Below are 12,003 nucleotides of genomic sequence, written 5' to 3' on the forward strand. Positions count from 1 at the left end.
GGTGTTAGTAAACCGTGGAATTGTGGAGGTGGCAGCGAGCATGCCCTAGTTTATTCATGAGCTTCCGTTCTGGGGAGAAGCGTCATTTTTCAGGGTTGAGCTTCACATTTTCTCTGTCATACTCTGAGACTGGAGCAAGGTTTTTTGGGAAGAAGCAACCATTAAATGTACCTTGTCACCCTCAGTGTTTGGGTAGCTGAAGGTCTGTTTCCCTGAAGTCAGCATCCACCCCTTCACTCTGAAACAGCATGAAGCAGCAGCAGCAAGGTGTGGAATCTATCCTCCCAGTCAGTTGTGCGTGCTTAAGCACGTCATATGTCCGTACCTGGAGGATTCGCACAAAGAAAAGAACATTAAAGGCACTGAGAGACCATTCCTGTTTCTGATGCAGTCGCGTATGTAGGTGGGTTGGGTTTCTGTTGGTAACGAGTCTTGATCAGACCGGCTTTGACAGTGAGGGTGATGTGTTGGACCCCTGAGAGAGGCCGTGCTGCTGTCCTGCCCTGATGGTACCCCTTCTGAGATGTGCAATGTGAGTGGAGGTCAGAGCGTCTTGTCCATCGGTACTTCTTCCTGCAGGAATGGAGGCTGTGTGCAGGAAGGGAGTCCCCTCTTGTTTATTGCCATAGCTGGGCAGGGGCTACGCTCGGGTGACACTTGCTGGGTGAAATGATGATTGAATGAGTGGGTTCATGAGCCTGGAAACTTCAGAAGTAGTACGGGCTTTGGGTTTGACTGTTTATTGGCTTAACACCACTGTCCAGCCCTGGGCTCTTTTTCTAGTTTGTCTTCCATGGTGCCGCCTCACCCACGGTGTGTTCCCATGTGGTCACCACGTAACTGTCGCAGCCCCAGAACATCCTCCACCACATTGCCCCCAGGCCTTGGGGGTGGGTTGGGGGAGGGCCATGCCAGCCAGAGAACCAGCCCAGACCCTGCAGTCACAAGAATGCCGGGCACTGGTTAGTTCAGGCCTGGGTCACCTGGGCCAGTTGCTCAGGCAGGGGCTGGGTCAGATTTGTGCTGCAGGGGAGGGTGAATATCGATGAAAAATATGCATATTATTAGCACAGCAGATGAGGAAGTGGGTACTAGATGGGCAAATTGAAAAGTCCACAACAAGTTCCACATGCAGACCTGGGCTTACAGATCCGTTCTTGGTATTCCAGTCAAATGATGACTGTTGAAGTGGGCAAAATAATGAAATGGTCTTTGGACTAACTTAGAGTGGGTTGATCTAAAACAATCCTTCTTACTTTCTTTTAATAGTAATAATGACTTGCTTAAAGGATAATGGAGTTAGGAACAGGTTGTTGGAATCCAAAATTTTATTGTCCTAGGGGAGGATATCTATTATTGCAACCCACAAGAATTTTGATCAAACCAAAAGAGACAGTCTGGAGGCCTCTTCCTGGAGGAGGGGTGTAGCCATCACTGTCTATAGGACACTGAAAGTCGTCCTATTTGTGGATTGCTCCGTTAGTTATTGGACGTACAGTTTTCCGCCAAACTATGTCCAGAGCTGCTTCTGGACATAAGCATGAAGTGCCGCTGGACACCGGTAAAATGGGTGCTGCAAACTGGCACACCTTTGCCTATGAATAGAGGGTGGTGCCGTTGGTGAGTCAGAACACTGGGTGTCAGTGTCAAATGGAAATTGCTGTTCGGATAAGCATAGTCATTAGGTTCCTGACGACCTTTGCTGCTCGGAGACTTTCTCAGGAAGTGAGGGGTAGACCCACGCAGCATTGGTGGGAGCTTGAAACTGAGGGGTGACAGAGGACCACTGTTTATGTTCACTTAGGGCCCAGAGCCCCTCCTAGTGCTGCAGCCCATTTAGGATCACAGACGGTTATAAGGATGACCCTGATTTGGGAGCGGGATCTTGCTTCTAAGTTAGACAAGAAGGTGGATGTTAGTGTTTTCCTTTATCCGTAAAATTCTCTCACAGCCCCCTGCCATACACACACACCACCAAACTATGCTTAGTGAAGATCTTTCAGGGTCTCAGTGTTGTGCTTGAAATGTAAATTTCATATGGAGATGTAGCATGATTCCACTCATGTCATAATATTTCTTTTCAGCGAACTGCACTGAAGAGGTTTCTAGGTTTCCTTCCAACTTTTAGATGGCACCTAAGTGTTGCAAGACTTTCTGTTGACAAGCACGGTGAGATGGCTACTGATCAGTAATAGATGACCTCTTATGTCAGCACAAGTAGGGGTGCCTTGAGATAAATGCAGGGTAATGTAGATGTGTTTGTAAAGTGTCAGTCAAAAGAAAGGGGGCATCTCTCTACTAGTGACAAATTTGCTTGGAGTATTGATTTTGTTTCAGCTCAGATGGAAAATGGTGAATGGCATTCAGTATAATCTTTCAAAAATCCATTTAGAAGGCATCCATATTTTGCTGTTTTCTTCCCCTTGCTATCTGGGTATAATGAGGAATTCTTTTTGTCATCATCACCAACCAGAAACTTGTATTGAGCACCTGTTCTTCTTGGGCACTATGGTGTGAACAGGTGGAATTGTCTCCTGTCCTCGTGGCCTCTCAGATCAGGTGTGAAGAGAAAGAAGATAGATTGTGGGAGGGCCGTGGGGAAGGAACATGGAGTTGGTGTAGTGGGAAGGAAGCTTTACGGAGAAAAAAATTCATAGATACTAGGACTCCTCTCAACCCCTCTTCCTTTTGTTTGTTTTTTCGTTTAGCATTTCTGAAATGGGGATGCATTTTATGATCGAAGGGGTGTCATAGTTTAATTAGTGTATTTTTTTATCTTGCTGCTAGGTAGATTAATTAAAGGTGGGTAAATGTAATTAATACATTTGCCTTGAGTGGTAAGGTTAGATTTGATGAATACAGTGATGCATGGAGAGGGAGAGAAAGGTATTCCAGGGAAAGAGAATGGACATTGCAGATGGGGACTTGTTTGTGGAATACAGAGCCATGGAGATGAGAATGGGAAGGGAGTGTAGTGCCCAGCTGTAGCGCAGAGTGGGACTGGTGGGATGGCTGAGTCCAGCACTGGACTGTTTCCATGGAGTCAATCTCCACAGGGACTGGACTGACCGCCAGACCTGAATTTCTGCCTGCTTCTTTCTTCACAATCCCCAAGATGAGGAAAAAGCCTCTACTGTGGGTGAATTATCGTCTAACAACCATCTCTGGAAACTGTTCTTGATAACTCTCTTTCAGGTTGGTGATCGCCTTGGACCTGGGAATTGGATCCACCTTGAGCCTTGCTTCAGGCTGTAGGTGCCATGCAGAATGGGATTGGATGTAGGTTTGGTTTGGATGAAGGATTCGGGAGCTCAGTTCAGGAGGTCACCTGACATCCAGGTCTTGTCAGGGACATGGTCCATGTGGCATCACCCTGTGATGCCTTCAGGAGGTCCTTTGTGAGTCTGTGAACTTGGACGTCATCCACTCAGACTCCTAAAACATGGGAGTAACACTGTGATTCTGTATCATGCTCAGAGTGCATTGAAGACCTGTACATCTGCTTATTCAAGACCTATAGTGCTTGCTGCCTGGGGTGCTTTCCAGGAAAAGGTTTGTCTCCATAGGCCAGTGGGTATATTTTCTATTGACAGAAAATAACTGGTGGCCTGTGTTTCCTTTTTTTGTTTAAGTTGCCAAGAAAACCCCTAAAGCATAATCGCCACCCTGTTGGAACTACACCATCTCAGGTCCGTCTATTCCTTCTGCTTCTTGTGTTTCTATTCTGTTGAGAGGCTGAGTTAATATAATTCCTCTTAACTTCAGATTTGAATTTGTTTCCTATTTTTTTTTTTTTTAGAAAAAGTACATTGATAAGCTTGTGTTGCTGTTTAACTGGAAAGCCAGGGGTGTGCTCATAGATCTGGGAGAATATAGAACACACAGGGGCATGCAGAGTGACCGAGGCCCAGTGTCTTCTCTGTTGCTCAAGAATATGTCTGCTTTTCCCATTCCACAGGCCTGGGGTGAGGTGACTCTGTGCTCCTTGAACAAGGTGCAGTTTAAGCCGAAGTGTGACTAGTAATCAACTTGAGGACGTGCAAGCTGATTTTAAGTAGGGACAAGGGACAGCTATTGAGTTCCTTGCACTTTGACACGCAGGAAACAGAGTCTGATGTTTAAAAATTCCTCCCTCCACTGGATTGTCGCCAAATTGGGCAGAATAAATGATGTCTTCACTGCTTTTCCAGGGAAGTGGGTTATAGGCCCATTATTAAACTTGGAAGACTTTCTTGAATCCCCCTCTTAGACTTGTTGACAAGCCTTACGTAACCAGGAGGACTCGCGGAAACCAACGTTCACCTTCATGTTACTCCTCACACTGTCGTCTTTGGATGGGCAGGCCCCAGAGAGCACTAGGGGATAGGACCCCAAGCCCACCAGTGGTTGAGAATAACCTTCCAGTGTCCTTTGACCTTAGAAGTGGAAGCTCTTCCTGTGGGTTAGGTATTCCCTGTGATGCATCCCCTCAACCCAAATCAGAGGAATCTAGTTTTGAGCATAAATATGTTCTTAATGTCATAGCTTTTATGGCTGATCTCTACATATGGGGCTCATTAATTTTGTGTTGGTTCATCGTTGGTAGATCCAGGAGTTTCTTGTATTGATGGTGAATATTTACCATCACGTATAGAGAAGGGAGTGACCTTTATCTTTGTACTGAAGTCAGATGAGAAACTATTGCTGTGGGATCCCTGGGAGGTGCTTAACAGCTCTTTTTAGGGTTGAGTTCTTTTTTTAGATATCCTAACATCTTTTAAAGCTGCTTCACTTACAGACTACATATGAAAATCATTCTTGGAGTAGAAAAGGATATACTTCAGCAGAGTAACTAATAACTATGTATATGTTAAAAATATCAGCCAAAAGTTACCCCAAGTGTTAACCCTTCTGTTTTGTCTTTTATATTCACTTATGATTATTTCAGTATCAAAATTTTTTTTTTTTATGATTCCAGGATTTATTAAGTCTTACATGCAAAACATACTGCTAATTGCATTAGCAAAAGATCAATGTAAAAACACTCCACAATTCTGCAACGGTCAATTTAAAAAATTTTGTTCTAGTGGTTGAAAGGTCCGACCTCGTATTCTTGCCAGTGGGTAAGTTGTACAGAATTCATTAGCACGAGCATGGGGTTTACAGAACCTCACAGACCCAAAGGAACATCGTTAGGCAGGGCAACACCGGGAAGCAAGTGTCCACGGGGCGAGGCGAAGAGGGCCAGCGTTAGTCAAGGTGCAGTGGGGGGGATCTGGCAAGACAGCGATGTTAAGAAGGTTCATAGTTTAAGAATATCTAAAATATCTTAAAAACCGGAAAGCTGCAACACATGATTTTTACACCTAGTTACTAGAAAACTAAGGAAAGCACTTATTAGCTTTGAATAAAGTAAAATGAAAACAGGAATGCACTTTTTACTAATCTACAAAAGAAGTTTCTAATGCGTTATCAGAAAGATTTTATAATACAAGGAGGCATATTGCTCATGAAGAAGGGTGCTATAAGAAAAGCACGCACTAAGTTAGCGACTATGGGAATGACCAGTTCAAAGTGGAATTAAATGCCCGATTTCGGGCAGGGTGGCAGGCTTAGGAACGAGGAACGCTTCAGAGGACAGTTACGGATCATACCGACCGACCTTCATCGTCTGCTGCATTTGGCAGAAATTAACCTTTTAAAATGTTTACCCGTGACACTTTCATTCGGTTTAATTATTACGTGTACAATGTAGTGTAAATTAACCTCCACTTCATCATTTTGTCAAAATACTGTCTTCATCCTTTGATCACATCCAATGTCCCGCACACTCCACCCCAGGGCACCCAGGGCTGGAGCAGAACGCTTCATGGGACAGACACGTGAGGCAGAGTTCTGTTCAGAATCTCAGCAAAGCTAACACTAATTTTTTTTTAAAAATCTCACTATGAAATCAAAAAGCTTGATCCAAAGAGCTGAGTTGTTACCCTCATCCCATCATGAGCTACAGTACAAGGTTGGGTCAGGAACGCAGGAACTCGTCAGGGGTCTGCGCTAAGCCCGAGCCGAGGGCTCCAGAAAGGCGAAGGCCTCACACGGTTTACTGCTTAGTGTTCTCAGCACAACGCGACTTAGTTCACAAGGTATTTTGGCAACTCTCAAGCAAGAACAGGGGCTTTCGAAAAATAAGGCTTTAAGAAAGCTGGTCATTTTAGGGCTAAATTTTAATAGAACGTGAAAGTTTGAACTCTTACACTTTAAACAAAACCTAGAAATTACTGATTGGTTCAAAATGGTTTTATGGAAAAACTAATCTGTAACAAAAACTTGGCATTGAGTGCGAAGGCTCCACTGTTTCTGAGCAAAGCGTACAAAGGTTCCGAGGGGCGGACGGGCGGGCGAGGGCGTGGCCGTTCACAGCAGCAGGCATTTCCTTTTCCTCTTCTTGACGGGAGGCGGGCAGAGAACCGCTCGAATAGCTTCATCCAACACTGTCTTGAGGCCTCGCTGTGTGAGCGCCGAGCACTCCAGGTATTTGACAGCACCGATCTCCTTGGCCATGGTAGGCCCTGCGGGTAGGTGATGGGAGTCAGCTTCTTCTCCTTCAGTTTCTCGATCGTGTCCTTGTCATCCCTAAGATCAAGTTTAGTCCCCACCAGGATGATGGGAGTGTTGGGACAATGGTGTCGCACTTCACGATACCACTTTGCACGGACATTTTCAAATGATGCAGGACTCACAAGAGAAAAGCAAATTAAGAAGACGTCTGTTTGCGGGTAGGAGAGGGGACGCAATCTGTCGTAATCTTCTTGTTCAGCTGTATCCCACAAGCCCAGATTCACTGGTTTTCCATCTACCATAACACTGGCAGAATAGTTGTCAAAGACGGTGGGGATGTACTCTCCGGGAAACACATTGGTCGTGTAACTGATCAGCAGGCACGTCTTACCTACAGCTCCGTCTTCCACCACCGCACACTTGATGGCCTGCATCTCGGCCGCTCGCGGGGCCGCGGAGGCGAGGAGCTGCGGGCGGCGGGGTGCGGGGGGCCGGGGCTGCCGAGCACGCCGCCTCGCCCTCCGCCACTCTCAGTATCAAAATTTTTAAAGGTTTTTGTGATAATTTTAATTATGGAAAAATTACTCTTAAAACTCAACTGCATTTATAACACTTTAAAGAACTAATTGGATTACATTATTTGTTAACTTTTCCTGGGGCATTTTGCATAGTTACATAATTAATCTTTATCTCTTTGCCAGAAATCAATTTGTGTGTGTGTGTGTGTGTGTGTGTAGAGAGAGGAAGATTGGCCCTGAGCTAACATCTGTTTCTTTTTGCTCGAGGAAGATTGTTGCAGAGCTAACATCTGTGCCAGTCTTCCTCTAGTTTGTATATGGCATGCTGCCACAGCATGGCTTCATGAGCGGTGTGTGGGTCTGCACCCAGGATCCAAACCTGTGAACCCCAGGCCGCCGAAGCAAAGCACACAAACTTAACCACTGCACCACCAGGCTGGCCCTCAATTCATTTTTTTTTTAGATCAGAAACCTGAAATGAAACATTCCTTTCCATTAAGTGGTATTTAACTATGTGGCTATCAATTTGTGAGTGTGAGAACAAGATTATCTTGTATCTTTTGGGATAATTTTTACTTAACAGTGATACTGCTAAATGTTAAAATTATGGAACAGTTCGTTTCTTTGGAAATTAGTATTTGTATATTCACCAGGTGGGAGCTGTTGGAAATGTGGACATGAAAAAATTAAGTCGCATTCATTTCGTACAGAAAGAAGATGTTAAAAAACCACTTTTACTTTTTGCCACCCTGTGGTTGCTTAGCTACAGAAATGAGGTCATCACGGGTACTAGACTCTTGTCTCTTTCACTTCCACAATCAGAAGAAATACTCCTTAGCAAGCACAGGCGTCTACAGTTTCGACATTTAGACTCCTGAAGATCAGTCTAGTGGAGTAGATGATGACATTGGTGAGTGCTGGCATTTATCATGTGGGATTGCTACCCCAGATTGGGCTGCTGGAGCGAGAGCCAGCAGGCCCAGAGGGCCTGAGACCTGCATCCTCTGGAGCGATGAGGACAGAGAAGAAAATGCAACAAAGAAGCAGCAGTGCCTATGAGGGTTAAAGCCTGGGAACGAATAGTAGGGGCAGGTAGACACCTTCGAGCTAATCTGTGGAAGAAGCCAAGGCCTAGAAGGACTGGGACAGTGAGTGATGTGGCCCCTAGAGCTTGAGAACTCTTGTAGTAAACAGACATTAGCAGAAACTGCCCACAGGGAGGTTGTGAAGCTTTACTGGACAGAGATGGGAAAGATGCTCTGAGAGCTGTGCTGGCTGCCTGCAAGTGGGGAACACTTGACCTGCTCAGTTTCCTCGATTGGCTGGGGGTCTGTGTCCTGAAACACAATGAGCACATCCGCGGACATCCGCTTTAGTAAGCATCTGGAGTGAGGTGGCTTCAGCGAGGGTAATACACTCTCCCAGCTGGAATATGTGAAGAGAAGATGTGAGGAGACTAAAGTACAGCCGCCCTTCCGGATCTGTGGGCCCTGTAGCCGCAGGGCGAAACGATGGTTGTGTCTGTACTGAAGATATACAGACTGTTTTTTCCTTGTCATTATTCCCTAAGCAATGGGGTATAATGACTGTTTACGTAGCATTTACATTGTATTAGGTATTATAAGTAGTCTAGAGATGATTTAAAGTATATGGGAGGATGTGTGCATGTTACATGCAAATACCAGGCCATTTTATATAACGGACTTGAGCATCCTTGGGTTTTGGTATGGAATCTCCCGTGGATATGGACAGATGACTGAGGTTCATCAGCATTGGCAGGTTTCTGTGATGAAATTGAGCATGTGTCGCCCAGTGAATGGGACAAAGTGACTTTTCTTCCCTCTGATGTGTCCAGTGTTCACATTATTCCTGCCCATATGTGGAAAAGAGAAGGCGTGACTGGGCAACTGGGTCCTTTTCATGTTTTCCAGTTATGTATTTAGAAATTTATGGGTTATGTACATCCTACATCTGAATTTTTGTATTATTAAGCTTGTAAACTTTTCAAACACTTATTTTCCCCATGGGGGGAAATACAGAGCCACAGAGCATGGCTTCCACATAGCTTAGCTTCCTTCCATGACGGGTGCATGGGGAGTGAAATCCTGTTTTCACCATCAGTGTTTGCAAATGCATGTCTCTGTATAAAATTTTGTTTTTCTTGAAAGTTCCAGTTAGATCCTTTTACTTAACTAGATATTTAAAAGTGTTGTGCAAATGGACCTGCCAGCTGCTATCATGAGTGAACATGGGTTTTGGGTTTGTTTTCCTGTGATAGATATTCTATTAGTGTAAATATTTGTATGAATGCTGAACACTGGGGGTGGTGTCATTTTTCTGCTTTTCATTTTCCTCTAGGTTCTATTTAATGACTTGCTTACTGTCAGAGTGTAGCAGGCACAGTGCAGAGTGAGGATTACAGGCCACAGTGGGTACAGGCTTCGTGAAGATCAGCCTTTGGTTGAAACCCTGCGTAGGTGTCTGTTGCTTTTGAATAAAATTAAGTGACATTTCCATTCTCAAGGGAGACATATGCACACAACAAAACAACTGTCAAAAAACAAACCTTTTTTTTTTTTGAGGAAGATTAGCCCTGAGCTAACATCAGTGCCCATCTTCCTCTACTTTATGTGTGGGACACCTACCACAGCATGGCATGCCAAGCGGTGCCATGTCCGCACCCAGGATCTGAACCGTCAAACCCCGGGCCACCAAGAAGCGGAACGTGCGAACTTAACTGCTGCGCCACCGGGCCGGCCCCCCAAAATGAACCTTTTAGCTTACTGAGGTCCAGCAAATTTAGTTTGCAAAGTTGAACTTTTTTCTTGGAAGTCATTTATCAATAACTTTTTTTCCTAGAAGTCATTAATTCAGTAGTATAAGTTTAAATATATTTGCCTAAAACTCAGCACAAATTATAAAACCAATAGAATATTGATTTAGGTGTATGGCCCCTGAAGGAATAATACCCAGTATGCGTAACATATTGGATACATGTGCTTAGAAAGCACAGAGTAGGACCACTCTTAAAATACACGTTTTTAACATACACTTTGGTTAGTAGATTTGCTCTACATTTGTAAAAACTCACAGTAGTTCTTAAGTAGTTTAGGGCACATATGAGTACATGTGTATGTGTAAACATCAGTGTTTTTCTCCCTCTCTTTAAACAAGACATCAGCACTCTTCTATACCAGTGTTAATAGTAAAAAACTGGTTTGTTTCATGATTAGAGGTCAATTTTCAGAAAATCCTTTTAATCTTTGTAAATTTAATTTACCTTAATAACATGCTTCTGGGACAAAACAAAACAAACAAACCAAGAAACACAAATGTTTGTGGACTGTATTGTAAATTTTCAATGCCACGTGCCTTAGGAAGGTAACGTTCACAAACAGAAAATGTAAAAGGGCCGTTTAGGGGCAGCTGATAAGAAAGCACCGGGGAAGAGCAGGGTGTGGGTCACCCGCACCTGGCCCATGCTTCATGGACATTGTAAGTGGCGGCTGCACTCTGCCTGCAGGATTGGGGGGAGCCCAGGAACAATGGCAGGGATGTCACTGCTCCTTACTGGGTGGCAGGACAGAACACAGCCACAATTGTAGGTAGAAACTCTAAAAGACATAGACCCTGTTTGTTGTGGCACAGAGGTTAAAACCAAGTTTAACTTGTCCTTAGAATGAATGATATATATGTTACATTTGATAATTTTTAAAGCGATTGTGTGTGTGCGTGTGTTCAGTTGACATTCCCTGCAGGGAGATGAAGCAGTGTCTTCACACCTACATTGACTGACCAGGTAATCAGCCCGGAGAGGTCTAATGCCTAGTGCAAGAGAACTTCACTGTGGGAGCTGGGCAAGCCTCACAGTCCTCTTTCCACCCTACACATTTCTCTAAAGAATACACAGTTGTAAGTCTTTTTAAAAATTTTTTGATGAGGAAGATTGGCCTAAGCTAACATCTGTTGCCAATCTTTCTCTCTTTTTTTTTCTCCCCAAAGCCCCAGTACAGAGTTGTGTATCCTAGTTGTAAGTCCTTCTATGTGAGATGCCACCACAGCATGGCTTGATGAGCGGTGTGTAGGTCCATGCCCAGGATCTGAACCAGGGAACCCTGGGTTGCTAAAGCAGAGCATGTGAACTTAACCACGACACCACTGGGCCAGCCCCCACAGTTCTAAGTCTTTATGAAATCATAAAAATTAGGAATCCAGAAGAAGTTTTCTTAAAAAAACAAAAAGTAAATGGCATGCTTTTTCTCTTTCTACTTTCCTGTGTAGGGTAAGCAATAGAAGCATATTGGTTTGGAATCAATATTGTTGGTTATTTCACATTGAATCTAAGATTCTTTGGTAACAGAATTTTTCCTTACAAAACAAGGACACAAAATCTTTCTCAGGTATAACTGTTCAGTCTGCCAGCCCCCCATTAGCTAAGCCATTGGAAGTCCGGTCTGTAGGGCCTGAAGAGGTTCTAACTGTGAGGGGTTTGCAGATAGGGCTGCACTCATGTGTATACAAGAGCACTCTAGAAGCAGACCCCACGACTCCATGGCACCCTGTGACCACTTAGAAAACCTCTCCCAGCAATTTCTTTACTGATAAGGCTCCCTGTTGCTTTTTACCACCCCCTGGCGGCTGGCTGAACAACAGCCTCCTGCAGGATGGCTGCCTGCTCTTAGGATGTTTGTGGGGCCAGCAGATGCTGTTGTTCAGGACATTGGATTCGAGGAACAGCTGTGCATGTGTATGTGTTGAGTATCTATAAAGATTTACGTGCATCTTAAACTTCTCGGACGAGTGAGTTGATATTGAAAATATATCTAGAAGAATAATAGATTTGACTATGTTACGCTTAATATCCAGGAGAAAATACTAGGTTTTGATGAAGTAGCTCTAAAGAAAACAGGAATGGAAAGAGTGGTGTGTTTTCTGCGTCAACATGACT

At 44.3% G+C, this 12,003-nt stretch overlaps 1 protein-coding gene and 1 pseudogene across 17 annotated transcripts in view; one reads left to right on the forward strand and one right to left on the reverse strand.

Moving 5' to 3' along the window:
* Positions 1-12,003, forward strand: part of DIP2C (disco interacting protein 2 homolog C) — a 469,882-nt gene that overhangs the window by 205,821 nt on the left and 252,058 nt on the right. The gene's annotated exons all lie outside the window — the stretch shown is intronic.
* LOC103552260 (ras-related C3 botulinum toxin substrate 1 pseudogene) lies at positions 4,936-7,047 on the reverse strand (annotated as a pseudogene).

Source organism: Equus przewalskii, chromosome 30 (assembly GCF_037783145.1).
Source record: "Equus przewalskii isolate Varuska chromosome 30, EquPr2, whole genome shotgun sequence".
Lineage (NCBI taxonomy): Eukaryota > Metazoa > Chordata > Mammalia > Perissodactyla > Equidae > Equus > Equus przewalskii.